Source organism: Schistocerca piceifrons, chromosome 7 (assembly GCF_021461385.2).
Source record: "Schistocerca piceifrons isolate TAMUIC-IGC-003096 chromosome 7, iqSchPice1.1, whole genome shotgun sequence".
NCBI classification, from domain to species: domain Eukaryota; kingdom Metazoa; phylum Arthropoda; class Insecta; order Orthoptera; family Acrididae; genus Schistocerca; species Schistocerca piceifrons.
The window spans coordinates 9,463,006-9,487,577 of NC_060144.1; the positions used below are offsets into that span (position 1 = coordinate 9,463,006).

The 24,572-nt window shown below is 48.3% G+C and overlaps 48 non-coding genes across 48 annotated transcripts; all 48 read left to right on the top strand.

The window, feature by feature from the left end:
- Positions 1 to 301: 301 nt before the first annotated feature.
- Positions 302 to 374, top strand: Trnak-cuu. Its single transcript has one exon. It is a non-coding gene; the product is annotated as a tRNA-Lys (tRNA).
- Positions 375 to 695: 321 nt separating this feature from the next.
- Positions 696 to 767, top strand: Trnat-agu. Its single transcript has one exon. It is a non-coding gene; the product is annotated as a tRNA-Thr (tRNA).
- A 569-nt stretch (positions 768 to 1,336) lies between these two features.
- Trnar-ucg lies at positions 1,337 to 1,409 on the top strand. Its single transcript has one exon. It is a non-coding gene; the product is annotated as a tRNA-Arg (tRNA).
- A 438-nt stretch (positions 1,410 to 1,847) lies between these two features.
- On the top strand, positions 1,848 to 1,920 carry Trnak-cuu. The gene has a single exon. It is a non-coding gene; the product is annotated as a tRNA-Lys (tRNA).
- A 321-nt stretch (positions 1,921 to 2,241) lies between these two features.
- On the top strand, positions 2,242 to 2,313 carry Trnat-agu. The gene has a single exon. It is a non-coding gene; the product is annotated as a tRNA-Thr (tRNA).
- A 545-nt stretch (positions 2,314 to 2,858) lies between these two features.
- Trnar-ucg lies at positions 2,859 to 2,931 on the top strand. The gene has a single exon. It is a non-coding gene; the product is annotated as a tRNA-Arg (tRNA).
- A 438-nt stretch (positions 2,932 to 3,369) lies between these two features.
- Trnak-cuu lies at positions 3,370 to 3,442 on the top strand. The gene has a single exon. It is a non-coding gene; the product is annotated as a tRNA-Lys (tRNA).
- A 321-nt stretch (positions 3,443 to 3,763) lies between these two features.
- Positions 3,764 to 3,835, top strand: Trnat-agu. Its single transcript has one exon. It is a non-coding gene; the product is annotated as a tRNA-Thr (tRNA).
- A 563-nt stretch (positions 3,836 to 4,398) lies between these two features.
- Trnar-ucg lies at positions 4,399 to 4,471 on the top strand. The gene has a single exon. It is a non-coding gene; the product is annotated as a tRNA-Arg (tRNA).
- Positions 4,472 to 4,909: 438 nt separating this feature from the next.
- Positions 4,910 to 4,982, top strand: Trnak-cuu. Its single transcript has one exon. It is a non-coding gene; the product is annotated as a tRNA-Lys (tRNA).
- Positions 4,983 to 5,303: 321 nt separating this feature from the next.
- On the top strand, positions 5,304 to 5,375 carry Trnat-agu. The gene has a single exon. It is a non-coding gene; the product is annotated as a tRNA-Thr (tRNA).
- Positions 5,376 to 5,920: 545 nt separating this feature from the next.
- Positions 5,921 to 5,993, top strand: Trnar-ucg. Its single transcript has one exon. It is a non-coding gene; the product is annotated as a tRNA-Arg (tRNA).
- Positions 5,994 to 6,431: 438 nt separating this feature from the next.
- Positions 6,432 to 6,504, top strand: Trnak-cuu. The gene has a single exon. It is a non-coding gene; the product is annotated as a tRNA-Lys (tRNA).
- A 321-nt stretch (positions 6,505 to 6,825) lies between these two features.
- Trnat-agu lies at positions 6,826 to 6,897 on the top strand. The gene has a single exon. It is a non-coding gene; the product is annotated as a tRNA-Thr (tRNA).
- A 569-nt stretch (positions 6,898 to 7,466) lies between these two features.
- Positions 7,467 to 7,539, top strand: Trnar-ucg. The gene has a single exon. It is a non-coding gene; the product is annotated as a tRNA-Arg (tRNA).
- A 438-nt stretch (positions 7,540 to 7,977) lies between these two features.
- On the top strand, positions 7,978 to 8,050 carry Trnak-cuu. The gene has a single exon. It is a non-coding gene; the product is annotated as a tRNA-Lys (tRNA).
- Positions 8,051 to 8,371: 321 nt separating this feature from the next.
- Positions 8,372 to 8,443, top strand: Trnat-agu. The gene has a single exon. It is a non-coding gene; the product is annotated as a tRNA-Thr (tRNA).
- Positions 8,444 to 9,039: 596 nt separating this feature from the next.
- Positions 9,040 to 9,112, top strand: Trnar-ucg. Its single transcript has one exon. It is a non-coding gene; the product is annotated as a tRNA-Arg (tRNA).
- A 438-nt stretch (positions 9,113 to 9,550) lies between these two features.
- Positions 9,551 to 9,623, top strand: Trnak-cuu. The gene has a single exon. It is a non-coding gene; the product is annotated as a tRNA-Lys (tRNA).
- A 321-nt stretch (positions 9,624 to 9,944) lies between these two features.
- On the top strand, positions 9,945 to 10,016 carry Trnat-agu. Its single transcript has one exon. It is a non-coding gene; the product is annotated as a tRNA-Thr (tRNA).
- A 569-nt stretch (positions 10,017 to 10,585) lies between these two features.
- Trnar-ucg lies at positions 10,586 to 10,658 on the top strand. Its single transcript has one exon. It is a non-coding gene; the product is annotated as a tRNA-Arg (tRNA).
- Positions 10,659 to 11,096: 438 nt separating this feature from the next.
- Trnak-cuu lies at positions 11,097 to 11,169 on the top strand. The gene has a single exon. It is a non-coding gene; the product is annotated as a tRNA-Lys (tRNA).
- Positions 11,170 to 11,490: 321 nt separating this feature from the next.
- On the top strand, positions 11,491 to 11,562 carry Trnat-agu. Its single transcript has one exon. It is a non-coding gene; the product is annotated as a tRNA-Thr (tRNA).
- Positions 11,563 to 12,140: 578 nt separating this feature from the next.
- Trnar-ucg lies at positions 12,141 to 12,213 on the top strand. Its single transcript has one exon. It is a non-coding gene; the product is annotated as a tRNA-Arg (tRNA).
- A 438-nt stretch (positions 12,214 to 12,651) lies between these two features.
- Trnak-cuu lies at positions 12,652 to 12,724 on the top strand. The gene has a single exon. It is a non-coding gene; the product is annotated as a tRNA-Lys (tRNA).
- A 321-nt stretch (positions 12,725 to 13,045) lies between these two features.
- On the top strand, positions 13,046 to 13,117 carry Trnat-agu. Its single transcript has one exon. It is a non-coding gene; the product is annotated as a tRNA-Thr (tRNA).
- Positions 13,118 to 13,662: 545 nt separating this feature from the next.
- On the top strand, positions 13,663 to 13,735 carry Trnar-ucg. The gene has a single exon. It is a non-coding gene; the product is annotated as a tRNA-Arg (tRNA).
- A 438-nt stretch (positions 13,736 to 14,173) lies between these two features.
- Trnak-cuu lies at positions 14,174 to 14,246 on the top strand. Its single transcript has one exon. It is a non-coding gene; the product is annotated as a tRNA-Lys (tRNA).
- A 321-nt stretch (positions 14,247 to 14,567) lies between these two features.
- On the top strand, positions 14,568 to 14,639 carry Trnat-agu. Its single transcript has one exon. It is a non-coding gene; the product is annotated as a tRNA-Thr (tRNA).
- Positions 14,640 to 15,202: 563 nt separating this feature from the next.
- Positions 15,203 to 15,275, top strand: Trnar-ucg. Its single transcript has one exon. It is a non-coding gene; the product is annotated as a tRNA-Arg (tRNA).
- Positions 15,276 to 15,713: 438 nt separating this feature from the next.
- Positions 15,714 to 15,786, top strand: Trnak-cuu. The gene has a single exon. It is a non-coding gene; the product is annotated as a tRNA-Lys (tRNA).
- Positions 15,787 to 16,107: 321 nt separating this feature from the next.
- Positions 16,108 to 16,179, top strand: Trnat-agu. The gene has a single exon. It is a non-coding gene; the product is annotated as a tRNA-Thr (tRNA).
- A 545-nt stretch (positions 16,180 to 16,724) lies between these two features.
- Trnar-ucg lies at positions 16,725 to 16,797 on the top strand. The gene has a single exon. It is a non-coding gene; the product is annotated as a tRNA-Arg (tRNA).
- Positions 16,798 to 17,235: 438 nt separating this feature from the next.
- Positions 17,236 to 17,308, top strand: Trnak-cuu. Its single transcript has one exon. It is a non-coding gene; the product is annotated as a tRNA-Lys (tRNA).
- A 321-nt stretch (positions 17,309 to 17,629) lies between these two features.
- Trnat-agu lies at positions 17,630 to 17,701 on the top strand. Its single transcript has one exon. It is a non-coding gene; the product is annotated as a tRNA-Thr (tRNA).
- A 572-nt stretch (positions 17,702 to 18,273) lies between these two features.
- On the top strand, positions 18,274 to 18,346 carry Trnar-ucg. Its single transcript has one exon. It is a non-coding gene; the product is annotated as a tRNA-Arg (tRNA).
- Positions 18,347 to 18,784: 438 nt separating this feature from the next.
- Positions 18,785 to 18,857, top strand: Trnak-cuu. Its single transcript has one exon. It is a non-coding gene; the product is annotated as a tRNA-Lys (tRNA).
- Positions 18,858 to 19,178: 321 nt separating this feature from the next.
- Positions 19,179 to 19,250, top strand: Trnat-agu. Its single transcript has one exon. It is a non-coding gene; the product is annotated as a tRNA-Thr (tRNA).
- Positions 19,251 to 19,801: 551 nt separating this feature from the next.
- On the top strand, positions 19,802 to 19,874 carry Trnar-ucg. Its single transcript has one exon. It is a non-coding gene; the product is annotated as a tRNA-Arg (tRNA).
- Positions 19,875 to 20,312: 438 nt separating this feature from the next.
- Positions 20,313 to 20,385, top strand: Trnak-cuu. The gene has a single exon. It is a non-coding gene; the product is annotated as a tRNA-Lys (tRNA).
- A 321-nt stretch (positions 20,386 to 20,706) lies between these two features.
- Positions 20,707 to 20,778, top strand: Trnat-agu. Its single transcript has one exon. It is a non-coding gene; the product is annotated as a tRNA-Thr (tRNA).
- Positions 20,779 to 21,323: 545 nt separating this feature from the next.
- On the top strand, positions 21,324 to 21,396 carry Trnar-ucg. The gene has a single exon. It is a non-coding gene; the product is annotated as a tRNA-Arg (tRNA).
- A 438-nt stretch (positions 21,397 to 21,834) lies between these two features.
- Positions 21,835 to 21,907, top strand: Trnak-cuu. Its single transcript has one exon. It is a non-coding gene; the product is annotated as a tRNA-Lys (tRNA).
- Positions 21,908 to 22,228: 321 nt separating this feature from the next.
- On the top strand, positions 22,229 to 22,300 carry Trnat-agu. Its single transcript has one exon. It is a non-coding gene; the product is annotated as a tRNA-Thr (tRNA).
- Positions 22,301 to 22,863: 563 nt separating this feature from the next.
- Trnar-ucg lies at positions 22,864 to 22,936 on the top strand. Its single transcript has one exon. It is a non-coding gene; the product is annotated as a tRNA-Arg (tRNA).
- Positions 22,937 to 23,374: 438 nt separating this feature from the next.
- Positions 23,375 to 23,447, top strand: Trnak-cuu. The gene has a single exon. It is a non-coding gene; the product is annotated as a tRNA-Lys (tRNA).
- Positions 23,448 to 23,768: 321 nt separating this feature from the next.
- Positions 23,769 to 23,840, top strand: Trnat-agu. Its single transcript has one exon. It is a non-coding gene; the product is annotated as a tRNA-Thr (tRNA).
- A 554-nt stretch (positions 23,841 to 24,394) lies between these two features.
- Trnar-ucg lies at positions 24,395 to 24,467 on the top strand. Its single transcript has one exon. It is a non-coding gene; the product is annotated as a tRNA-Arg (tRNA).
- The last annotated feature ends 105 nt before the right edge of the window (positions 24,468 to 24,572 follow it).

Below are 24,572 nucleotides of genomic sequence, written 5' to 3' on the forward strand. Positions count from 1 at the left end.
TGTGTAGCGAAATTTTCGGCACAGTGCCGATCAGGAGAGTTCTTTTGGAACTACTGCATCTGACTCAGGACCCAAGAGCTACGCCACAGGCGTCTGCGCACTGTCGAGCATGTGTGTTGAATAATGGTGCTGATAGCCACGTATCATTTCAAGTAGATTTGATGCCTTTCGGAGACAATTTTCCATTGAATAGGATTGTAGCTCATTTGTGGCAGCAGGAAATAAGCTGTAGTCAAAAGGATCTTCCATAGATGGTCGCAGGTCGCATAAATACTGTATGGCTCGTAACGCGTTGTGTGGAGCCCGGCTAGCTCAGTCGGTAGAGCATGAGACTCTTAATCTGAGGGTCGTGGGTTCGAGCCCCACGCTGGGCGGCGCTAAATTTTGTGTCTACGCGGATGCAACCTGCGCCCCTCTCGTGAGCCTTGCGTAATGAACGTAACGGGTTACGACGATGCCTAGCTTCGTATGAATATCAGAGGAATGGTTTTTGAAGCTGAAAGTAACTCTGAAATGAAATAAATGTGTTGTTTTGGAATTTTAGGCGTACATCGATATCGTGTGAGATGTGTAGGAAAGCAGCAGCTGTGCTAACTAAATGCAAGTAATGGTCGCTAATGCGGTGCGTTTCCAGCTGAAGGGCTCCGATTCACTAGTCCATAAGAATAAAGTACCCGAAAAGGGCGCTAGGCGGCGCTTCCTTAGCTCAGTGGCAGAGCGCTGGTCTAGTAAACCAGAGGTCGTGAGTTCGATCCTCACAGGAGGCAAATGAATTTTGTAACAGCCCCATCTACCGTAGCGCTTTCGAAAAAAGTGGTCAAGGATTAAAAAAATTATGAATGGGTGCGGTATTTAAGAATTGCTCTCGCAAAAGATTAGTGCGAATGGTGCTATTAAAGTAGGCACCGGAAACTGTTGCTTTTGGCAGTCTCCGGAGAATGCCGACGTGAAATACTTAGTTCTTGTGATGTATTTTCTACCCCTGGTAGAGACCCTCGCGGTTGTCGTCGTCGTCGTCGTCGTCGTCGTCGTCGTCGTCGTCGGCGCCGCCGCCGCTTTGGTAACAGCGGCAACTCGCCATTGTATGACATAGGGTGAGGTACCTTCTGCAACCGACAGAGATGGCAGTAAACGATTGAAGCTGATTTGCAACCTCTTGTTTGATCAGCGTCATAAGGGCTTGAATGTAACTTGCGATGGGACACAGCAAGAAGTAGCGTCGCCTTTTTAGTACTGAAATTGGAGATGGAGGATTGCGTCAAAGATGGGAAATTCATTCCGGCAAGCGTACAAATGGCGAAAATGAGGTGTGTGTGGGGAAGCATATTGCGCCAGTGACCGTGTGGCCTAATGGATAAGGCGTAGGACTTCGGATCCGAAGATTGCAGGTTCGAATCCTGTCACGGTCGAGTTTTTCCAGTTCTGCAAAAGTTGCATGCTGTTTTACTGTGTTGTTTGAGTAGTACAAAATTAGTTGAAAGTTGCTGCTGTTCGCTTCCTGGCTGCAAACCGGCGCCTACCTGAAGCTCAAGCAAGACAAAGGGGTTGTGTAGCGAAATTTTCGGCACAGTGCCGATCAGGAGAGTTCTTTTGGAACTACTGCATCTGACTCAGGACCCAAGAGCTACGCCACAGGCGTCTGCGCACTGTCGAGCATGTGTGTTGAATAATGGTGCTGATAGCCACGTATCATTTCAAGTAGATTTGATGCCTTTCGGAGACAATTTTCCATTGAATAGGATTGTAGCTCATTTGTGGCAGCAGGAAATAAGCTGTAGTCAAAAGGATCTTCCATAGATGGTCGCAGGTCGCATAAATACTGTATGCCTCGTAACGCGTTGTGTGGAGCCCGGCTAGCTCGGTCGGTAGAGCATGAGACTCTTAATCTGAGGGTCGTGGGTTAGAGCCCCACGCTGGGCGGCGCTAAATTTTGTGTCTACGCCGATGCAACCTGCGCCCCTCTCGTGAGCCTTGCGTAATGAACGTAACGGGTTACGACGATGCCTAGCTTCGTATGAATATCAGAGGAATGGTTTTTGAAGCTGAAAGTAACTCTGAAATGAAATAAATGTGTTGTTTTGGAATTTTAGGCGTACATCGATATCGTGTGAGATGTGTAGGAAAGCAGCAGCTGTGCTAACTAAATGCAAGTAATGGTCGCTAATGCGGTGCGTTTCCAGCTGAAGGGCTCCGATTCACTAGTCCATAAGAATAAAGTACCCGAAAAGGGCGCTAGGCGGCGCCTCCTTAGCTCAGTGGCAGAGCGCTGGTCTAGTAAACCAGAGGTCGTGAGTTCGATCCTCACAGGAGGCAAATGAATTTTGTAACAGCCCCATCTACCGTAGCGCTTTCGAGAAAAGTGGTCAAGGATAAAAAAAATTATGAATGGGTGCGGTATTTAAGAATTGCTCTCGCAAAAGAATAGTGCGAATGGTGCTATTAAAGTAGGCACCGGAAACTGTTGCTTTTGGCAGTCTCCGGAGAATGCCGACGTGAAATACTTAGTTCTTGTGATGTATTTTCTACCCCTGGTAGAGACCCTCGCGGTTGTCGTCGTCGTCGGCGGCGCCGCCGCCGCTTTGGTAACAGCGGCAACTCGCCATTGTATGACATAGGGTGAGGTACCTTCTGCAACCGACAGAGATGGCAGTAAGCGATTGAAGCTGATTTGCAACCTCTTGTTTGATCAGCGTCATAAGGGCTTGAATGTAACTTGCGATGGGACACAGCAAGAAGTAGCGTCGCCTTTTTAGTACTGAAATTGGAGATGGAGGATTGCGTCAAAGATGGGAAATTCATTCCGGCAAGCGTACAAATGGCGAAAATGAGGTGTGTGTGGGGAAGCATATTGCGCCAGTGACCGTGTGGCCTAATGGATAAGGCGTCGGACTTCGGATCCGAAGATTGCAGGTTCGAATCCTGTCACGGTCGAGTTTTTCCAGTTCTGCAAAAGTTGCATGCTGTTTTACTGTGTTGTTTGAGTAGTACAAAATTAGTTGAAAGTTGCTGCTGTCCGCTTCCTGGCTGCAAACCGGCGCCTACCTGAAGCTCAAGCAAGACAAAGGGGTTGTGTAGCGAAATTTTCGGCACAGTGCCGATCAGGAGAGTTCTTTTGGAACTACTGCATCTGACTCAGGACCCAAGAGCTACGCCACAGGCGTCTGCGCACTGTCGAGCATGTGTGTTGAATAATGGTGCTGATAGCCACGTATCATTTCAAGTAGATTTGATGCCTTTCGGAGACAATTTTCCATTGAATAGGATTGTAGCTCATTTGTGGCAGCAGGAAATAAGCTGTAGTCAAAAGGATCTTCCATAGATGGTCGCAGGTCGCATAAATACTGTATGGCTCGTAACGCGTTGTGTGGAGCCCGGCTAGCTCAGTCGGTAGAGCATGAGACTCTTAATCTGAGGGTCGTGGGTTAGAGCCCCACGCTGGGCGGCGCTAAATTTTGTGTCTACGCGGATGCAACCTGCGCCCCTCTCGTGAGCCTTGCGTAATGAACGTAACGGGTTACGACGATGCCTAGCTTCGTATGAATATCAGAGGAATGGTTTTTGAAGCTGAAAGTAACTCTGAAATGAAATAAATGTGTTGTTTTGGAATTTTAGGCGTACATCGATATCGTGTGAGATGTGTAGGAAAGCAGCAGCTGTGCTAACTAAATGCAAGTAATGGTCGCTAATGCGGTGCGTTTCCAGCTGAAGGGCTCCGATTCACTAGTCCATAAGAATAAAGTACCCGAAAAGGGCGCTAGGCGGCGCTTCCTTAGCTCAGTGGCAGAGCGCTGGTCTAGTAAACCAGAGGTCGTGAGTTCGATCCTCACAGGAGGCAAATGAATTTTGTAACAGCCCCATCTACCGTAGCGCTTTCGAAAAAAGTGGTCAAGGATTAAAAAAATTATGAATGGGTGCGGTATTTAAGAATTGCTCTCGCAAAAGATTAGTGCGAATGGTGCTATTAAAGTAGGCACCGGAAACTGTTGCTTTTGGCAGTCTCCGGAGAATGCCGACGTGAAATACTTAGTTCTTGTGATGTATTTTCTACCCCTGGTAGAGACCCTCGCGGTTGTCGTCGTCGTCGTCGTCGTCGTCGTCGTCGTCGGCGCCGCCGCCGCTTTGGTAACAGCGGCAACTCGCCATTGTATGACATAGGGTGAGGTACCTTCTGCAACCGACAGAGATGGCAGTAAACGATTGAAGCTGATTTGCAACCTCTTGTTTGATCAGCGTCATAAGGGCTTGAATGTAACTTGCGATGGGACACAGCAAGAAGTAGCGTCGCCTTTTTAGTACTGAAATTGGAGATGGAGGATTGCGTCAAAGATGGGAAATTCATTCCGGCAAGCGTACAAATGGCGAAAATGAGGTGTGTGTGGGGAAGCATATTGCGCCAGTGACCGTGTGGCCTAATGGATAAGGCGTCGGACTTCGGATCCGAAGATTGCAGGTTCGAATCCTGTCACGGTCGAGTTTTTCCAGTTCTGCAAAAGTTGCATGCTGTTTTACTGTGTTGTTTGAGTAGTACAAAATTAGTTGAAAGTTGCTGCTGTTCGCTTCCTGGCTGCAAACCGGCGCCTACCTGAAGCTCAAGCAAGACAAAGGGGTTGTGTAGCGAAATTTTCGGCACAGTGCCGATCAGGAGAGTTCTTTTGGAACTACTGCATCTGACTCAGGACCCAAGAGCTACGCCACAGGCGTCTGCGCACTGTCGAGCATGTGTGTTGAATAATGGTGCTGATAGCCACGTATCATTTCAAGTAGATTTGATGCCTTTCGGAGACAATTTTCCATTGAATAGGATTGTAGCTCATTTGTGGCAGCAGGAAATAAGCTGTAGTCAAAAGGATCTTCCATAGATGGTCGCAGGTCGCATAAATACTGTATGCCTCGTAACGCGTTGTGTGGAGCCCGGCTAGCTCGGTCGGTAGAGCATGAGACTCTTAATCTGAGGGTCGTGGGTTAGAGCCCCACGCTGGGCGGCGCTAAATTTTGTGTCTACGCGGATGCAACCTGCGCCCCTCTCGTGAGCCTTGCGTAATGAACGTAACGGGTTACGACGATGCCTAGCTTCGTATGAATATCAGAGGAATGGTTTTTGAAGCTGAAAGTAACTCTGAAATGAAATAAATGTGTTGTTTTGGAATTTTAGGCGTACATCGATATCGTGTGAGATGTGTAGGAAAGCAGCAGCTGTGCTAACTAAATGCAAGTAATGGTCGCTAATGCGGTGCGTTTCCAGCTGAAGGGCTCCGATTCACTAGTCCATAAGAATAAAGTACCCGAAAAGGGCGCTAGGCGGCGCCTCCTTAGCTCAGTGGCAGAGCGCTGGTCTAGTAAACCAGAGGTCGTGAGTTCGATCCTCACAGGAGGCAAATGAATTTTGTAACAGCCCCATCTACCGTAGCGCTTTCGAAAAAAGTGGTCAAGGATTAAAAAAATTATGAATGGGTGCGGTATTTAAGAATTGCTCTCGCAAAAGATTAGTGCGAATGGTGCTATTAAAGTAGGCACCGGAAACTGTTGCTTTTGGCAGTCTCCGGAGAATGCCGACGTGAAATACTTAGTTCTTGTGATGTATTTTCTACCCCTGGTAGAGACCCTCGCGGTTGTCGTCATCGTCGGCGGCGCCGCCGCCGCTTTGGTAACAGCGGCAACTCGCCATTGTATGACATAGGGTGAGGTACCTTCTGCAACCGACAGAGATGGCAGTAAGCGATTGAAGCTGATTTGCAACCTCTTGTTTGATCAGCGTCATAAGGGCTTGAATGTAACTTGCGATGGGACACAGCAAGAAGTAGCGTCGCCTTTTTAGTACTGAAATTGGAGATGGAGGATTGCGTCAAAGATGGGAAATTCATTCCGGCAAGCGTACAAATGGCGAAAATGAGGTGTGTGTGGGGAAGCATATTGCGCCAGTGACCGTGTGGCCTAATGGATAAGGCGTCGGACTTCGGATCCGAAGATTGCAGGTTCGAATCCTGTCACGGTCGAGTTTTTCCAGTTCTGCAAAAGTTGCATGCTGTTTTACTGTGTTGTTTGAGTAGTACAAAATTAGTTGAAAGTTGCTGCTGTCCGCTTCCTGGCTGCAAACCGGCGCCTACCTGAAGCTCAAGCAAGACAAAGGGGTTGTGTAGCGAAATTTTCGGCACAGTGCCGATCAGGAGAGTTCTTTTGGAACTACTGCATCTGACTCAGGACCCAAGAGCTACGCCACAGGCGTCTGCGCACTGTCGAGCATGTGTGTTGAATAATGGTGCTGATAGCCACGTATCATTTCAAGTAGATTTGATGCCTTTCGGAGACAATTTTCCATTGAATAGGATTGTAGCTCATTTGTGGCAGCAGGAAATAAGCTGTAGTCAAAAGGATCTTCCATAGATGGTCGCAGGTCGCATAAATACTGTATGGCTCGTAACGCGTTGTGTGGAGCCCGGCTAGCTCAGTCGGTAGAGCATGAGACTCTTAATCTGAGGGTCGTGGGTTAGAGCCCCACGCTGGGCGGCGCTAAATTTTGTGTCTACGCGGATGCAACCTGCGCCCCTCTCGTGAGCCTTGCGTAATGAACGTAACGGGTTACGACGATGCCTAGCTTCGTATGAATATCAGAGGAATGGTTTTTGAAGCTGAAAGTAACTCTGAAATGAAATAAATGTGTTGTTTTGGAATTTTAGGCGTACATCGATATCGTGTGAGATGTGTAGGAAAGCAGCAGCTGTGCTAACTAAATGCAAGTAATGGTCGCTAATGCGGTGCGTTTCCAGCTGAAGGGCTCCGATTCACTAGTCCATAAGAATAAAGTACCCGAAAAGGGCGCTAGGCGGCGCTTCCTTAGCTCAGTGGCAGAGCGCTGGTCTAGTAAACCAGAGGTCGTGAGTTCGATCCTCACAGGAGGCAAATGAATTTTGTAACAGCCCCATCTACCGTAGCGCTTTCGAAAAAAGTGGTCAAGGATTAAAAAAATTATGAATGGGTGCGGTATTTAAGAATTGCTCTCGCAAAAGATTAGTGCGAATGGTGCTATTAAAGTAGGCACCGGAAACTGTTGCTTTTGGCAGTCTCCGGAGAATGCCGACGTGAAATACTTAGTTCTTGTGATGTATTTTCTACCCCTGGTAGAGACCCTCGCGGTTGTCGTCGTCGTCGTCGTCGTCGTCGTCGTCGTCGTCGTCGGCGCCGCCGCCGCTTTGGTAACAGCGGCAACTCGCCATTGTATGACATAGGGTGAGGTACCTTCTGCAACCGACAGAGATGGCAGTAAACGATTGAAGCTGATTTGCAACCTCTTGTTTGATCAGCGTCATAAGGGCTTGAATGTAACTTGCGATGGGACACAGCAAGAAGTAGCGTCGCCTTTTTAGTACTGAAATTGGAGATGGAGGATTGCGTCAAAGATGGGAAATTCATTCCGGCAAGCGTACAAATGGCGAAAATGAGGTGTGTGTGGGGAAGCATATTGCGCCAGTGACCGTGTGGCCTAATGGATAAGGCGTCGGACTTCGGATCCGAAGATTGCAGGTTCGAATCCTGTCACGGTCGAGTTTTTCCAGTTCTGCAAAAGTTGCATGCTGTTTTACTGTGTTGTTTGAGTAGTACAAAATTAGTTGAAAGTTGCTGCTGTTCGCTTCCTGGCTGCAAACCGGCGCCTACCTGAAGCTCAAGCAAGACAAAGGGGTTGTGTAGCGAAATTTTCGGCACAGTGCCGATCAGGAGAGTTCTTTTGGAACTACTGCATCTGACTCAGGACCCAAGAGCTACGCCACAGGCGTCTGCGCACTGTCGAGCATGTGTGTTGAATAATGGTGCTGATAGCCACGTATCATTTCAAGTAGATTTGATGCCTTTCGGAGACAATTTTCCATTGAATAGGATTGTAGCTCATTTGTGGCAGCAGGAAATAAGCTGTAGTCAAAAGGATCTTCCATAGATGGTCGCAGGTCGCATAAATACTGTATGCCTCGTAACGCGTTGTGTGGAGCCCGGCTAGCTCGGTCGGTAGAGCATGAGACTCTTAATCTGAGGGTCGTGGGTTAGAGCCCCACGCTGGGCGGCGCTAAATTTTGTGTCTACGCGGATGCAACCTGCGCCCCTCTCGTGAGCCTTGCGTAATGAACGTAACGGGTTACGACGATGCCTAGCTTCGTATGAATATCAGAGGAATGGTTTTTGAAGCTGAAAGTAACTCTGAAATGAAATAAATGTGTTGTTTTGGAATTTTAGGCGTACATCGATATCGTGTGAGATGTGTAGGAAAGCAGCAGCTGTGCTAACTAAATGCAAGTAATGGTCGCTAATGCGGTGCGTTTCCAGCTGAAGGGCTCCGATTCACTAGTCCATAAGAATAAAGTACCCGAAAAGGGCGCTAGGCGGCGCCTCCTTAGCTCAGTGGCAGAGCGCTGGTCTAGTAAACCAGAGGTCGTGAGTTCGATCCTCACAGGAGGCAAATGAATTTTGTAACAGCCCCATCTACCGTAGCGCTTTCGAAAAAAGTGGTCAAGGATTAAAAAAATTATGAATGGGTGCGGTATTTAAGAATTGCTCTCGCAAAAGATTAGTGCGAATGGTGCTATTAAAGTAGGCACCGGAAACTGTTGCTTTTGGCAGTCTCCGGAGAATGCCGACGTGAAATACTTAGTTCTTGTGATGTATTTTCTACCCCTGGTAGAGACCCTCGCGGTTGTCGTCGTCGTCGTCGTCGTCGTCGTCGTCGTCGTCGTCGTCGTCGTCGTCGTCGTCGTCGGCGCCGCCGCCGCCGCCGCTTTGGTAACAGCGGCAACTCGCCATTGTATGACATAGGGTGAGGTACCTTCTGCAACCGACAGAGATGGCAGTAAACGATTGAAGCTGATTTGCAACCTCTTGTTTGATCAGCGTCATAAGGGCTTGAATGTAACTTGCGATGGGACACAGCAAGAAGTAGCGTCGCCTTTTTAGTACTGAAATTGGAGATGGAGGATTGCGTCAAAGATGGGAAATTCATTCCGGCAAGCGTACAAATGGCGAAAATGAGGTGTGTGTGGGGAAGCATATTGCGCCAGTGACCGTGTGGCCTAATGGATAAGGCGTCGGACTTCGGATCCGAAGATTGCAGGTTCGAATCCTGTCACGGTCGAGTTTTTCCAGTTCTGCAAAAGTTGCATGCTGTTTTACTGTGTTGTTTGAGTAGTACAAAATTAGTTGAAAGTTGCTGCTGTCCGCTTCCTGGCTGCAAACCGGCGCCTACCTGAAGCTCAAGCAAGACAAAGGGGTTGTGTAGCGAAATTTTCGGCACAGTGCCGATCAGGAGAGTTCTTTTGGAACTACTGCATCTGACTCAGGACCCAAGAGCTACGCCACAGGCGTCTGCGCACTGTCGAGCATGTGTGTTGAATAATGGTGCTGATAGCCACGTATCATTTCAAGTAGATTTGATGCCTTTCGGAGACAATTTTCCATTGAATAGGATTGTAGCTCATTTGTGGCAGCAGGAAATAAGCTGTAGTCAAAAGGATCTTCCATAGATGGTCGCAGGTCGCATAAATACTGTATGCCTCGTAACGCGTTGTGTGGAGCCCGGCTAGCTCGGTCGGTGGAGCATGAGACTCTTAATCTGAGGGTCGTGGGTTAGAGCCCCACGCTGGGCGGCGCTAAATTTTGTGTCTACGCGGATGCAACCTGCGCCCCTCTCGTGAGCCTTGCGTAATGAACGTAACGGGTTACGACGATGCCTAGCTTCGTATGAATATCAGAGGAATGGTTTTTGAAGCTGAAAGTAACTCTGAAATGAAATAAATGTGTTGTTTTGGAATTTTAGGCGTACATCGATATCGTGTGAGATGTGTAGGAAAGCAGCAGCTGTGCTAACTAAATGCAAGTAATGGTCGCTAATGCGGTGCGTTTCCAGCTGAAGGGCTCCGATTCACTAGTCCATAAGAATAAAGTACCCGAAAAGGGCGCTAGGCGGCGCCTCCTTAGCTCAGTGGCAGAGCGCTGGTCTAGTAAACCAGAGGTCGTGAGTTCGATCCTCACAGGAGGCAAATGAATTTTGTAACAGCCCCATCTACCGTAGCGCTTTCGAAAAAAGTGGTCAAGGATTAAAAAAATTATGAATGGGTGCGGTATTTAAGAATTGCTCTCGCAAAAGATTAGTGCGAATGGTGCTATTAAAGTAGGCACCGGAAACTGTTGCTTTTGGCAGTCTCCGGAGAATGCCGACGTGAAATACTTAGTTCTTGTGATGTATTTTCTACCCCTGGTAGAGACCCTCGCGGTTGTCGTCGTCGTCGTCGTCGTCGTCGTCGTCGTCGGCGCCGCCGCCGCCGCCGCTTTGGTAACAGCGGCAACTCGCCATTGTATGACATAGGGTGAGGTACCTTCTGCAACCGACAGAGATGGCAGTAAACGATTGAAGCTGATTTGCAACCTCTTGTTTGATCAGCGTCATAAGGGCTTGAATGTAACTTGCGATGGGACACAGCAAGAAGTAGCGTCGCCTTTTTAGTACTGAAATTGGAGATGGAGGATTGCGTCAAAGATGGGAAATTCATTCCGGCAAGCGTACAAATGGCGAAAATGAGGTGTGTGTGGGGAAGCATATTGCGCCAGTGACCGTGTGGCCTAATGGATAAGGCGTCGGACTTCGGATCCGAAGATTGCAGGTTCGAATCCTGTCACGGTCGAGTTTTTCCAGTTCTGCAAAAGTTGCATGCTGTTTTACTGTGTTGTTTGAGTAGTACAAAATTAGTTGAAAGTTGCTGCTGTCCGCTTCCTGGCTGCAAACCGGCGCCTACCTGAAGCTCAAGCAAGACAAAGGGGTTGTGTAGCGAAATTTTCGGCACAGTGCCGATCAGGAGAGTTCTTTTGGAACTACTGCATCTGACTCAGGACCCAAGAGCTACGCCACAGGCGTCTGCGCACTGTCGAGCATGTGTGTTGAATAATGGTGCTGATAGCCACGTATCATTTCAAGTAGATTTGATGCCTTTCGGAGACAATTTTCCATTGAATAGGATTGTAGCTCATTTGTGGCAGCAGGAAATAAGCTGTAGTCAAAAGGATCTTCCATAGATGGTCGCAGGTCGCATAAATACTGTATGGCTCGTAACGCGTTGTGTGGAGCCCGGCTAGCTCAGTCGGTAGAGCATGAGACTCTTAATCTGAGGGTCGTGGGTTCGAGCCCCACGCTGGGCGGCGCTAAATTTTGTGTCTACGCGGATGCAACCTGCGCCCCTCTCGTGAGCCTTGCGTAATGAACGTAACGGGTTACGACGATGCCTAGCTTCGTATGAATATCAGAGGAATGGTTTTTGAAGCTGAAAGTAACTCTGAAATGAAATAAATGTGTTGTTTTGGAATTTTAGGCGTACATCGATATCGTGTGAGATGTGTAGGAAAGCAGCAGCTGTGCTAACTAAATGCAAGTAATGGTCGCTAATGCGGTGCGTTTCCAGCTGAAGGGCTCCGATTCACTAGTCCATAAGAATAAAGTACCCGAAAAGGGCGCTGGGCGGCGCTTCCTTAGCTCAGTGGCAGAGCGCTGGTCTAGTAAACCAGAGGTCGTGAGTTCGATCCTCACAGGAGGCAAATGAATTTTGTAACAGCCCCATCTACCGTAGCGCTTTCGAAAAAAGTGGTCAAGGATTAAAAAAATTATGAATGGGTGCGGTATTTAAGAATTGCTCTCGCAAAAGATTAGTGCGAATGGTGCTATTAAAGTAGGCACCGGAAACTGTTGCTTTTGGCAGTCTCCGGAGAATGCCGACGTGAAATACTTAGTTCTTGTGATGTATTTTCTACCCCTGGTAGAGACCCTCGCGGTTGTCGTCGTCGTCGTCGTCGTCGTCGTCGTCGTCGTCGTCGTCGTCGGCGCCGCCGCCGCCGCTTTGGTAACAGCGGCAACTCGCCATTGTATGACATAGGGTGAGGTACCTTCTGCAACCGACAGAGATGGCAGTAAACGATTGAAGCTGATTTGCAACCTCTTGTTTGATCAGCGTCATAAGGGCTTGAATGTAACTTGCGATGGGACACAGCAAGAAGTAGCGTCGCCTTTTTAGTACTGAAATTGGAGATGGAGGATTGCGTCAAAGATGGGAAATTCATTCCGGCAAGCGTACAAATGGCGAAAATGAGGTGTGTGTGGGGAAGCATATTGCGCCAGTGACCGTGTGGCCTAATGGATAAGGCGTAGGACTTCGGATCCGAAGATTGCAGGTTCGAATCCTGTCACGGTCGAGTTTTTCCAGTTCTGCAAAAGTTGCATGCTGTTTTACTGTGTTGTTTGAGTAGTACAAAATTAGTTGAAAGTTGCTGCTGTTCGCTTCCTGGCTGCAAACCGGCGCCTACCTGAAGCTCAAGCAAGACAAAGGGGTTGTGTAGCGAAATTTTCGGCACAGTGCCGATCAGGAGAGTTCTTTTGGAACTACTGCATCTGACTCAGGACCCAAGAGCTACGCCACAGGCGTCTGCGCACTGTCGAGCATGTGTGTTGAATAATGGTGCTGATAGCCACGTATCATTTCAAGTAGATTTGATGCCTTTCGGAGACAATTTTCCATTGAATAGGATTGTAGCTCATTTGTGGCAGCAGGAAATAAGCTGTAGTCAAAAGGATCTTCCATAGATGGTCGCAGGTCGCATAAATACTGTATGCCTCGTAACGCGTTGTGTGGAGCCCGGCTAGCTCGGTCGGTAGAGCATGAGACTCTTAATCTGAGGGTCGTGGGTTAGAGCCCCACGCTGGGCGGCGCTAAATTTTGTGTCTACGCGGATGCAACCTGCGCCCCTCTCGTGAGCCTTGCGTAATGAACGTAACGGGTTACGACGATGCCTAGCTTCGTATGAATATCAGAGGAATGGTTTTTGAAGCTGAAAGTAACTCTGAAATGAAATAAATGTGTTGTTTTGGAATTTTAGGCGTACATCGATATCGTGTGAGATGTGTAGGAAAGCAGCAGCTGTGCTAACTAAATGCAAGTAATGGTCGCTAATGCGGTGCGTTTCCAGCTGAAGGGCTCCGATTCACTAGTCCATAAGAATAAAGTACCCGAAAAGGGCGCTAGGCGGCGCCTCCTTAGCTCAGTGGCAGAGCGCTGGTCTAGTAAACCAGAGGTCGTGAGTTCGATCCTCACAGGAGGCAAATGAATTTTGTAACAGCCCCGTCTACCGTAGCGCTTTCGAAAAAAGTGGTCAAGGATAAAAAAAATTATGAATGGGTGCGGTATTTAAGAATTGCTCTCGCAAAAGAATAGTGCGAATGGTGCTATTAAAGTAGGCACCGGAAACTGTTGCTTTTGGCAGTCTCCGGAGAATGCCGACGTGAAATACTTAGTTCTTGTGATGTATTTTCTACCCCTGGTAGAGACCCTCGCGGTTGTCGTCATCGTCGGCGGCGCCGCCGCCGCTTTGGTAACAGCGGCAACTCGCCATTGTATGACATAGGGTGAGGTACCTTCTGCAACCGACAGAGATGGCAGTAAGCGATTGAAGCTGATTTGCAACCTCTTGTTTGATCAGCGTCATAAGGGCTTGAATGTAACTTGCGATGGGACACAGCAAGAAGTAGCGTCGCCTTTTTAGTACTGAAATTGGAGATGGAGGATTGCGTCAAAGATGGGAAATTCATTCCGGCAAGCGTACAAATGGCGAAAATGAGGTGTGTGTGGGGAAGCATATTGCGCCAGTGACCGTGTGGCCTAATGGATAAGGCGTCGGACTTCGGATCCGAAGATTGCAGGTTCGAATCCTGTCACGGTCGAGTTTTTCCAGTTCTGCAAAAGTTGCATGCTGTTTTACTGTGTTGTTTGAGTAGTACAAAATTAGTTGAAAGTTGCTGCTGTCCGCTTCCTGGCTGCAAACCGGCGCCTACCTGAAGCTCAAGCAAGACAAAGGGGTTGTGTAGCGAAATTTTCGGCACAGTGCCGATCAGGAGAGTTCTTTTGGAACTACTGCATCTGACTCAGGACCCAAGAGCTACGCCACAGGCGTCTGCGCACTGTCGAGCATGTGTGTTGAATAATGGTGCTGATAGCCACGTATCATTTCAAGTAGATTTGATGCCTTTCGGAGACAATTTTCCATTGAATAGGATTGTAGCTCATTTGTGGCAGCAGGAAATAAGCTGTAGTCAAAAGGATCTTCCATAGATGGTCGCAGGTCGCATAAATACTGTATGGCTCGTAACGCGTTGTGTGGAGCCCGGCTAGCTCAGTCGGTAGAGCATGAGACTCTTAATCTGAGGGTCGTGGGTTCGAGCCCCACGCTGGGCGGCGCTAAATTTTGTGTCTACGCGGATGCAACCTGCGCCCCTCTCGTGAGCCTTGCGTAATGAACGTAACGGGTTACGACGATGCCTAGCTTCGTATGAATATCAGAGGAATGGTTTGTGAAGCTGAAAGTAACTCTGAAATGAAATAAATGTGTTGTTTTGGAATTTTAGGCGTACATCGATATCGTGTGAGATGTGTAGGAAAGCAGCAGCTGTGCTAACTAAATGCAAGTAATGGTCGCTAATGCGGTGCGTTTCCAGCTGAAGGGCTCCGATTCACTAGTCCATAAGAATAAAGTACCCGAAAAGGGCGCTAGGCGGCGCTTCCTTAGCTCAGTGGCAGAGCGCTGGTCTAGTAAACCAGAGGTCGTGAGTTCGATCCTCACAGGAGGCAAATGAATTTTGTAACAGCCCCATCTACCGTAGCGCTTTCGAAAAAAGTGGTCAAGGATTAAAAAAATTATGAATGGGTGCGGTATTTAAGAATTGCTCTCGCAAAAGATTAGTGCGAATGGTGCTATTAAAGTAGGCACCGGAAACTGTTGCTTTTGGCAGTCTCCGGAGAATGCCGACGTGAAATACTTAGTTCTTGTGATGTATTTTCTACCCCTGGTAGAGACCCTCGCGGTTGTCGTCGTCGTCGTCGTCGTCGTCGTCGTCGTCGGCGCCGCCGCCGCTTTGGTAACAGCGGCAACTCGCCATTGTATGACATAGGGTGAGGTACCTTCTGCAACCGACAGAGATGGCAGTAAACGATTGAAGCTGATTTGCAACCTCTTGTTTGATCAGCGTCATAAGGGCTTGAATGTAACTTGCGATGGGACACAGCAAGAAGTAGCGTCGCCTTTTTAGTACTGAAATTGGAGATGGAGGATTGCGTCAAAGATGGGAAATTCATTCCGGCAAGCGTACAAATGGCGAAAATGAGGTGTGTGTGGGGAAGCATATTGCGCCAGTGACCGTGTGGCCTAGTGGATAAGGCGTCGGACTTCGGATCCGAAGATTGCAGGTTCGAATCCTGTCACGGTCGAGTTTTTCCAGTTCTGCAAAAGTTGCATGCTGTTTTACTGTGTTGTTTGAGTAGTACAAAATTAGTTGAAAGTTGCTGCTGTCCGCTTCCTGGCTGCAAACCGGCGCCTACCTGAAGCTCAAGCAAGACAAAGGGGTTGTGTAGCGAAATTTTCGGCACAGTGCCGATCAGGAGAGTTCTTTTGGAACTACTGCATCTGACTCAGGACCCAAGAGCTACGCCACAGGCGTCTGCGCACTGTCGAGCATGTGTGTTGAATAATGGTGCTGATAGCCACGTATCATTTCAAGTAGATTTGATGCCTTTCGGAGACAATTTTCCATTGAATAGGATTGTAGCTCATTTGTGGCAGCAGGAAATAAGCTGTAGTCAAAAGGATCTTCCATAGATGGTCGCAGGTCGCATAAATACTGTATGCCTCGTAACGCGTTGTGTGGAGCCCGGCTAGCTCAGTCGGTAGAGCATGAGACTCTTAATCTGAGGGTCGTGGGTTCGAGCCCCACGCTGGGCGGCGCTAAATTTTGTGTCTACGCGGATGCAACCTGCGCCCCTCTCGTGAGCCTTGCGTAATGAACGTAACGGGTTACGACGATGCCTAGCTTCGTATGAATATCAGAGGAATGGTTTTTGAAGCTGAAAGTAACTCTGAAATGAAATAAATGTGTTGTTTTGGAATTTTAGGCGTACATCGATATCGTGTGAGATGTGTAGGAAAGCAGCAGCTGTGCTAACTAAATGCAAGTAATGGTCGCTAATGCGGTGCGTTTCCAGCTGAAGGGCTCCGATTCACTAGTCCATAAGAATAAAGTACCCGAAAAGGGCGCTAGGCGGCGCCTCCTTAGCTCAGTGGCAGAGCGCTGGTCTAGTAAACCAGAGGTCGTGAGTTCGATCCTCACAGGAGGCAAATGAATTTTGTAACAGCCCCATCTACCGTAGCGCTTTCGAAAAAAGTGGTCAAGGATAAAAAAAATTATGAATGGGTGCGGTATTTAAGAATTGCTCTCGCAAAAGAATAGTGCGAATGGTGCTATTAAAGTAGGCACCGGAAACTGTTGCTTTTGGCAGTCTCCGGAGAATGCCGACGTGAAATACTTAGTTCTTGTGATGTATTTTCTACCCCTGGTAGAGACCCTCGCGGTTGTCGTCGTCGTCGGCGGCGCCGCCGCCGCTTTGGTAACAGCGGCAACTCGCCATTGTATGACATAGGGTGAGGTACCTTCTGCAACCGACAGAGATGGCAGTAAGCGATTGAAGCTGATTTGCAACCTCTTGTTTGATCAGCGTCATAAGGGCTTGAATGTAACTTGCGATGGGACACAGCAAGAAGTAGCGTCGCCTTTTTAGTACTGAAATTGGAGATGGAGGATTGCGTCAAAGATGGGAAATTCATTCCGGCAAGCGTACAAATGGCGAAAATGAGGTGTGTGTGGGGAAGCATATTGCGCCAGTGACCGTGTGGCCTAATGGATAAGGCGTCGGACTTCGGATCCGAAGATTGCAGGTTCGAATCCTGTCACGGTCGAGTTTTTCCAGTTCTGCAAAAGTTGCATGCTGTTTTACTGTGTTGTTTGAGTAGTACAAAATTAGTTGAAAGTTGCTGCTGTCCGCTTCCTGGCTGCAAACCGGCGCCTACCTGAAGCTCAAGCAAGACAAAGGGGTTGTGTAGCGAAATTTTCGGCACAGTGCCGATCAGGAGAGTTCTTTTGGAACTACTGCATCTGACTCAGGACCCAAGAGCTACGCCACAGGCGTCTGCGCACTGTCGAGCATGTGTGTTGAATAATGGTGCTGATAGCCACGTATCATTTCAAGTAGATTTGATGCCTTTCGGAGACAATTTTCCATTGAATAGGATTGTAGCTCATTTGTGGCAGCAGGAAATAAGCTGTAGTCAAAAGGATCTTCCATAGATGGTCGCAGGTCGCATAAATACTGTATGGCTCGTAACGCGTTGTGTGGAGCCCGGCTAGCTCAGTCGGTAGAGCATGAGACTCTTAATCTGAGGGTCGTGGGTTCGAGCCCCACGCTGGGCGGCGCTAAATTTTGTGTCTACGCGGATGCAACCTGCGCCCCTCTCGTGAGCCTTGCGTAATGAACGTAACGGGTTACGACGATGCCTAGCTTCGTATGAATATCAGAGGAATGGTTTTTGAAGCTGAAAGTAACTCTGAAATGAAATAAATGTGTTGTTTTGGAATTTTAGGCGTACATCGATATCGTGTGAGATGTGTAGGAAAGCAGCAGCTGTGCTAACTAAATGCAAGTAATGGTCGCTAATGCGGTGCGTTTCCAGCTGAAGGGCTCCGATTCACTAGTCCATAAGAATAAAGTACCCGAAAAGGGCGCTAGGCGGCGCTTCCTTAGCTCAGTGGCAGAGCGCTGGTCTAGTAAACCAGAGGTCGTGAGTTCGATCCTCACAGGAGGCAAATGAATTTTGTAACAGCCCCATCTACCGTAGCGCTTTCGAAAAAAGTGGTCAAGGATTAAAAAAATTATGAATGGGTGCGGTATTTAAGAATTGCTCTCGCAAAAGATTAGTGCGAATGGTGCTATTAAAGTAGGCACCGGAAACTGTTGCTTTTGGCAGTCTCCGGAGAATGCCGACGTGAAATACTTAGTTCTTGTGATGTATTTTCTACCCCTGGTAGAGACCCTCGCGGTTGTCGTCGTCGTCGTCGTCGTCGTCGTCGTCGTCGTCGTCGTCGGCGCCGCCGCCGCTTTGGTAACAGCGGCAACTCGCCATTGTATGACATAGGGTGAGGTACCTTCTGCAACCGACAGAGATGGCAGTAAGCGATTGAAGCTGATTTGCAACCTCTTGTTTGATCAGCGTCATAAGGGCTTGAATGTAACTTGCGATGGGACACAGCAAGAAGTAGCGTCGCCTTTTTAGTACTGAAATTGGAGATGGAGGATTGCGTCAAAGATGGGAAATTCATTCCGGCAAGCGTACAAATGGCGAAAATGAGGTGTGTGTGGGGAAGCATATTGCGCCAGTGACCGTGTGGCCTAATGGATAAGGCGTCGGACTTCGGATCCGAAGATTGCAGGTTCGAATCCTGTCACGGTCGAGTTTTTCCAGTTCTGCAAAAGTTGCATGCTGTTTTACTGTGTTGTTTGAGTAGTACAAAATTAGTTGAAAGTTGCTGCTGTCCGCTTCCTGGCTGCAAACCGGCGCCTACCTGAAGCTCAAGCAAGACAAAGGGGTTGTGTAGCGAAATTTTCGGCACAGTGCCGATCAGGAGAGTTCTTTTGGAACTACTGCATCTGACTCAGGACCCAAGAGCTACGCCACAGGCGTCTGCGCACTGTCGAGCATGTGTGTTGAATAATGGTGCTGATAGCCACGTATCATTTCAAGTAGATTTGATGCCTTTCGGAGACAATTTTCCATTGAATAGGATTGTAGCTCATTTGTGGCAGCAGGAAATAAGCTGTAGTCAAAAGGATCTTCCATAGATGGTCGCAGGTCGCATAAATACTGTATGGCTCGTAACGCGTTGTGTGGAGCCCGGCTAGCTCAGTCGGTAGAGCATGAGACTCTTAATCTGAGGGTCGTGGGTTCGAGCCCCACGCTGGGCGGCGCTAAATTTTGTGTCTACGCGGATGCAACCTGCGCCCCTCTCGTGAGCCTTGCGTAATGAACGTAACGGGTTACGACGATGCCTAGCTTCGTATGAATATCAGAGGAATGGTTTTTGAAGCTGAAAGTAACTCTGAAATGAAATAAATGTGTTGTTTTGGAATTTTAGGCGTACATCGATATCGTGTGAGATGTGTAGGAAAGCAGCAGCTGTGCTAACTAAATGCAAGTAATGGTCGCTAATGCGGTGCGTTTCCAGCTGAAGGGCTCCGATTCACTAGTCCATAAGAATAAAGTACCCGAAAAGGGCGCTAGGCGGCGCCTCCTTAGCTCAGTGGCAGAGCGCTGGTCTAGTAAGCCAGATGTCGTGAGTTCGATCCTCACAGGAGGCAAATGAATTTTGTAACAGCCCCATCTACCGTAGCGCTTTCGAAAAAAGTGGTCAAGGATTAAAAAAATTATGAATTGGTGCGGTATTTAAGAATTGCTCTCGCAAAAGAATAGTGCGAATGGTGCTATTAAAGTAGGCACCGGAAACTGTTGCTTTTGGCAGTCTCCGGAGAATGCCGACGTGAAATACTTAGTTCTTGTGATGTATTTTCTACCCCTGGTAGAGACCCTCGCGGTTGTCGTCGTCGTCGTCGTCGTCGGCGCCGCCGCCGCTTTGGTAACAGCGGCAACTCGCCATTGTATGACATAGGGTGAGGTACCTTCTGCAACCGACAGAGATGGCAGTAAGCGATTGAAGCTGATTTGCAACCTCTTGTTTGATCAGCGTCATAAGGGCTTGAATGTAACTTGCGATGGGACACAGCAAGAAGTAGCGTCGCCTTTTTAGTACTGAAATTGGAGATGGAGGATTGCGTCAAAGATGGGAAATTCATTCCGGCAAGCGTACAAATGGCGAAAATGAGGTGTGTGTGGGGAAGCATATTGCGCCAGTGACCGTGTGGCCTAATGGATAAGGCGTCGGACTTCGGATCCGAAGATTGCAGGTTCGAATCCTGTCACGGTCGAGTTTTTCCAGTTCTGCAAAAGTTGCATGCTGTTTTACTGTGTTGTTTGAGTAGTACAAAATTAGTTGAAAGTTGCTGCTGTCCGCTTCCTGGCTGCAAACCGGCGCCTACCTGAAGCTCAAGCAAGACAAAGGGGTTGTGTAGCGAAATTTTCGGCACAGTGCCGATCAGGAGAGTTCTTTTGGAACTACTGCATCTGACTCAGGACCCAAGAGCTACGCCACAGGCGTCTGCGCACTGTCGAGCATGTGTGTTGAATAATGGTGCTGATAGCCACGTATCATTTCAAGTAGATTTGATGCCTTTCGGAGACAATTTTCCATTGAATAGGATTGTAGCTCATTTGTGGCAGCAGGAAATAAGCTGTAGTCAAAAGGATCTTCCATAGATGGTCGCAGGTCGCATAAATACTGTATGCCTCGTAACGCGTTGTGTGGAGCCCGGCTAGCTCAGTCGGTAGAGCATGAGACTCTTAATCTGAGGGTCGTGGGTTGGAGCCCCACGCTGGGCGGCGCTAAATTTTGTGTCTACGCGGATGCAACCTGCGCCCCTCTCGTGAGCCTTGCGTAATGAACGTAACGGGTTACGACGATGCCTAGCTTCGTATGAATATCAGAGGAATGGTTTTTGAAGCTGAAAGTAACTCTGAAATGAAATAAATGTGTTGTTTTGGAATTTTAGGCGTACATCGATATCGTGTGAGATGTGTAGGAAAGCAGCAGCTGTGCTAACTAAATGCAAGTAATGGTCGCTAATGCGGTGCGTTTCCAGCTGAAGGGCTCCGATTCACTAGTCCATAAGAATAAAGTACCCGAAAAGGGCGCTAGGCGGCGCCTCCTTAGCTCAGTGGCAGAGCGCTGGTCTAGTAAACCAGAGGTCGTGAGTTCGATCCTCACAGGAGGCAAATGAATTTTGTAACAGCCCCATCTACCGTAGCGCTTTCGAAAAAAGTGGTCAAGGATAAAAAAAATTATGAATGGGTGCGGTATTTAAGAATTGCTCTCGCAAAAGAATAGTGCGAATGGTGCTATTAAAGTAGGCACCGGAAACTGTTGCTTTTGGCAGTCTCCGGAGAATGCCGACGTGAAATACTTAGTTCTTGTGATGTATTTTCTACCCCTGGTAGAGACCCTCGCGGTTGTCGTCGTCGTCGGCGGCGCCGCCGCCGCTTTGGTAACAGCGGCAACTCGCCATTGTATGACATAGGGTGAGGTACCTTCTGCAACCGACAGAGATGGCAGTAAGCGATTGAAGCTGATTTGCAACCTCTTGTTTGATCAGCGTCATAAGGGCTTGAATGTAACTTGCGATGGGACACAGCAAGAAGTAGCGTCGCCTTTTTAGTACTGAAATTGGAGATGGAGGATTGCGTCAAAGATGGGAAATTCATTCCGGCAAGCGTACAAATGGCGAAAATGAGGTGTGTGTGGGGAAGCATATTGCGCCAGTGACCGTGTGGCCTAATGGATAAGGCGTCGGACTTCGGATCCGAAGATTGCAGGTTCGAATCCTGTCACGGTCGAGTTTTTCCAGTTCTGCAAAAGTTGCATGCTGTTTTACTGTGTTGTTTGAGTAGTACAAAATTAGTTGAAAGTTGCTGCTGTCCGCTTCCTGGCTGCAAACCGGCGCCTACCTGAAGCTCAAGCAAGACAAAGGGGTTGTGTAGCGAAATTTTCGGCACAGTGCCGATCAGGAGAGTTCTTTTGGAACTACTGCATCTGACTCAGGACCCAAGAGCTACGCCACAGGCGTCTGCGCACTGTCGAGCATGTGTGTTGAATAATGGTGCTGATAGCCACGTATCATTTCAAGTAGATTTGATGCCTTTCGGAGACAATTTTCCATTGAATAGGATTGTAGCTCATTTGTGGCAGCAGGAAATAAGCTGTAGTCAAAAGGATCTTCCATAGATGGTCGCAGGTCGCATAAATACTGTATGGCTCGTAACGCGTTGTGTGGAGCCCGGCTAGCTCAGTCGGTAGAGCATGAGACTCTTAATCTGAGGGTCGTGGGTTCGAGCCCCACGCTGGGCGGCGCTAAATTTTGTGTCTACGCGGATGCAACCTGCGCCCCTCTCGTGAGCCTTGCGTAATGAACGTAACGGGTTACGACGATGCCTAGCTTCGTATGAATATCAGAGGAATGGTTTTTGAAGCTGAAAGTAACTCTGAAATGAAATAAATGTGTTGTTTTGGAATTTTAGGCGTACATCGATATCGTGTGAGATGTGTAGGAAAGCAGCAGCTGTGCTAACTAAATGCAAGTAATGGTCGCTAATGCGGTGCGTTTCCAGCTGAAGGGCTCCGATTCACTAGTCCATAAGAATAAAGTACCCGAAAAGGGCGCTAGGCGGCGCCTCCTTAGCTCAGTGGCAGAGCGCTGGTCTAGTAAACCAGAGGTCGTGAGTTCGATCCTCACAGGAGGCAAATGAATTTTGTAACAGCCCCATCTACCGTAGCGCTTTCGAAAAAAGTGGTCAAGGATTAAAAAAATTATGAATTGGTGCGGTATTTAAGAATTGCTCTCGCAAAAGAATAGTGCGAATGGTGCTATTAAAGTAGGCACCGGAAACTGTTGCTTTTGGCAGTCTCCGGAGAATGCCGACGTGAAATACTTAGTTCTTGTGATGTATTTTCTACCCCTGGTAGAGACCCTCGCGGTTGTCGTCGTCGTCGTCGTCGTCGTCGTCGTCGTCGGCGCCGCCGCCGCTTTGGTAACAGCGGCAACTCGCCATTGTATGACATAGGGTGAGGTACCTTCTGCAACCGACAGAGATGGCAGTAAGCGATTGAAGCTGATTTGCAACCTCTTGTTTGATCAGCGTCATAAGGGCTTGAATGTAACTTGCGATGGGACACAGCAAGAAGTAGCGTCGCCTTTTTAGTACTGAAATTGGAGATGGAGGATTGCGTCAAAGATGGGAAATTCATTCCGGCAAGCGTACAAATGGCGAAAATGAGGTGTGTGTGGGGAAGCATATTGCGCCAGTGACCGTGTGGCCTAATGGATAAGGCGTCGGACTTCGGATCCGAAGATTGCAGGTTCGAATCCTGTCACGGTCGAGTTTTTCCAGTTCTGCAAAAGTTGCATGCTGTTTTACTGTGTTGTTTGAGTAGTACAAAATTAGTTGAAAGTTGCTGCTGTCCGCTTCCTGGCTGCAAACCGGCGCCTACCTGAAGCTCAAGCAAGACAAAGGGGTTGTGTAGCGAAATTTTCGGCACAGTGCCGATCAGGAGAGTTCTTTTGGAACTACTGCATCTGACTCAGGACCCAAGAGCTACGCCACAGGCGTCTGCGCACTGTCGAGCATGTGTGTTGAATAATGGTGCTGATAGCCACGTATCATTTCAAGTAGATTTGATGCCTTTCGGAGACAATTTTCCATTGAATAGGATTGTAGCTCATTTGTGGCAGCAGGAAATAAGCTGTAGTCAAAAGGATCTCCCATAGATGGTCGCAGGTCGCATAAATACTGTATGGCTCGTAACGCGTTGTGTGGAGCCCGGCTAGCTCAGTCGGTAGAGCATGAGACTCTTAATCTAAGGGTCGTGGGTTGGAGCCCCACGCTGGGCGGCGCTAAATTTTGTGTCTACGCGGATGCAACCTGCGCCCCTCTCGTGAGCCTTGCGTAATGAACGTAACGGGTTACGACGATGCCTAGCTTCGTATGAATATCAGAGGAATGGTTTTTGAAGCTGAAAGTAACTCTGAAATGAAATAAATGTGTTGTTTTGGAATTTTAGGCGTACATCGATATCGTGTGAGATGTGTAGGAAAGCAGCAGCTGTGCTAACTAAATGCAAGTAATGGTCGCTAATGCGGTGCGTTTCCAGCTGAAGGGCTCCGATTCACTAGTCCATAAGAATAAAGTACCCGAAAAGGGCGCTAGGCGGCGCCTCCTTAGCTCAGTGGCAGAGCGCTGGTCTAGTAAACCAGAGGTCGTGAGTTCGATCCTCACAGGAGGCAAATGAATTTTGTAACAGCCCCATCTACCGTAGCGCTTTCGAAAAAAGTGGTCAAGGATTAAAAAAATTATGAATTGGCGCGGTATTTAAGAATTGCTCTCGCAAAAGAATAGTGCGAATGGTGCTATTAAAGTAGGCACCGGAAACTGTTGCTTTTGGCAGTCTCCGGAGAATGCCGACGTGAAATACTTAGTTCTTGTGATGTATTTTCTACCCCTGGTAGAGACCCTCGCGGTTGTCGTCGTCGTCGTCGTCGTCGTCGGCGCCGCCGCCGCTTTGGTAACAGCGGCAACTCGCCATTGTATGACATAGGGTGAGGTACCTTCTGCAACCGACAGAGATGGCAGTAAGCGATTGAAGCTGATTTGCAACCTCTTGTTTGATCAGCGTCATAAGGGCTTGAATGTAACTTGCGATGGGACACAGCAAGAAGTAGCGTCGCCTTTTTAGTACTGAAATTGGAGATGGAGGATTGCGTCAAAGATGGGAAATTCATTCCGGCAAGCGTACAAATGGCGAAAATGAGGTGTGTGTGGGGAAGCATATTGCGCCAGTGACCGTGTGGCCTAATGGATAAGGCGTCGGACTTCGGATCCGAAGATTGCAGGTTCGAATCCTGTCACGGTCGAGTTTTTCCAGTTCTGCAAAAGTTGCATGCTGTTTTACTGTGTTGTTTGAGTAGTACAAAATTAGTTGAAAGTTGCTGCTGTCCGCTTCCTGGCTGCAAACCGGC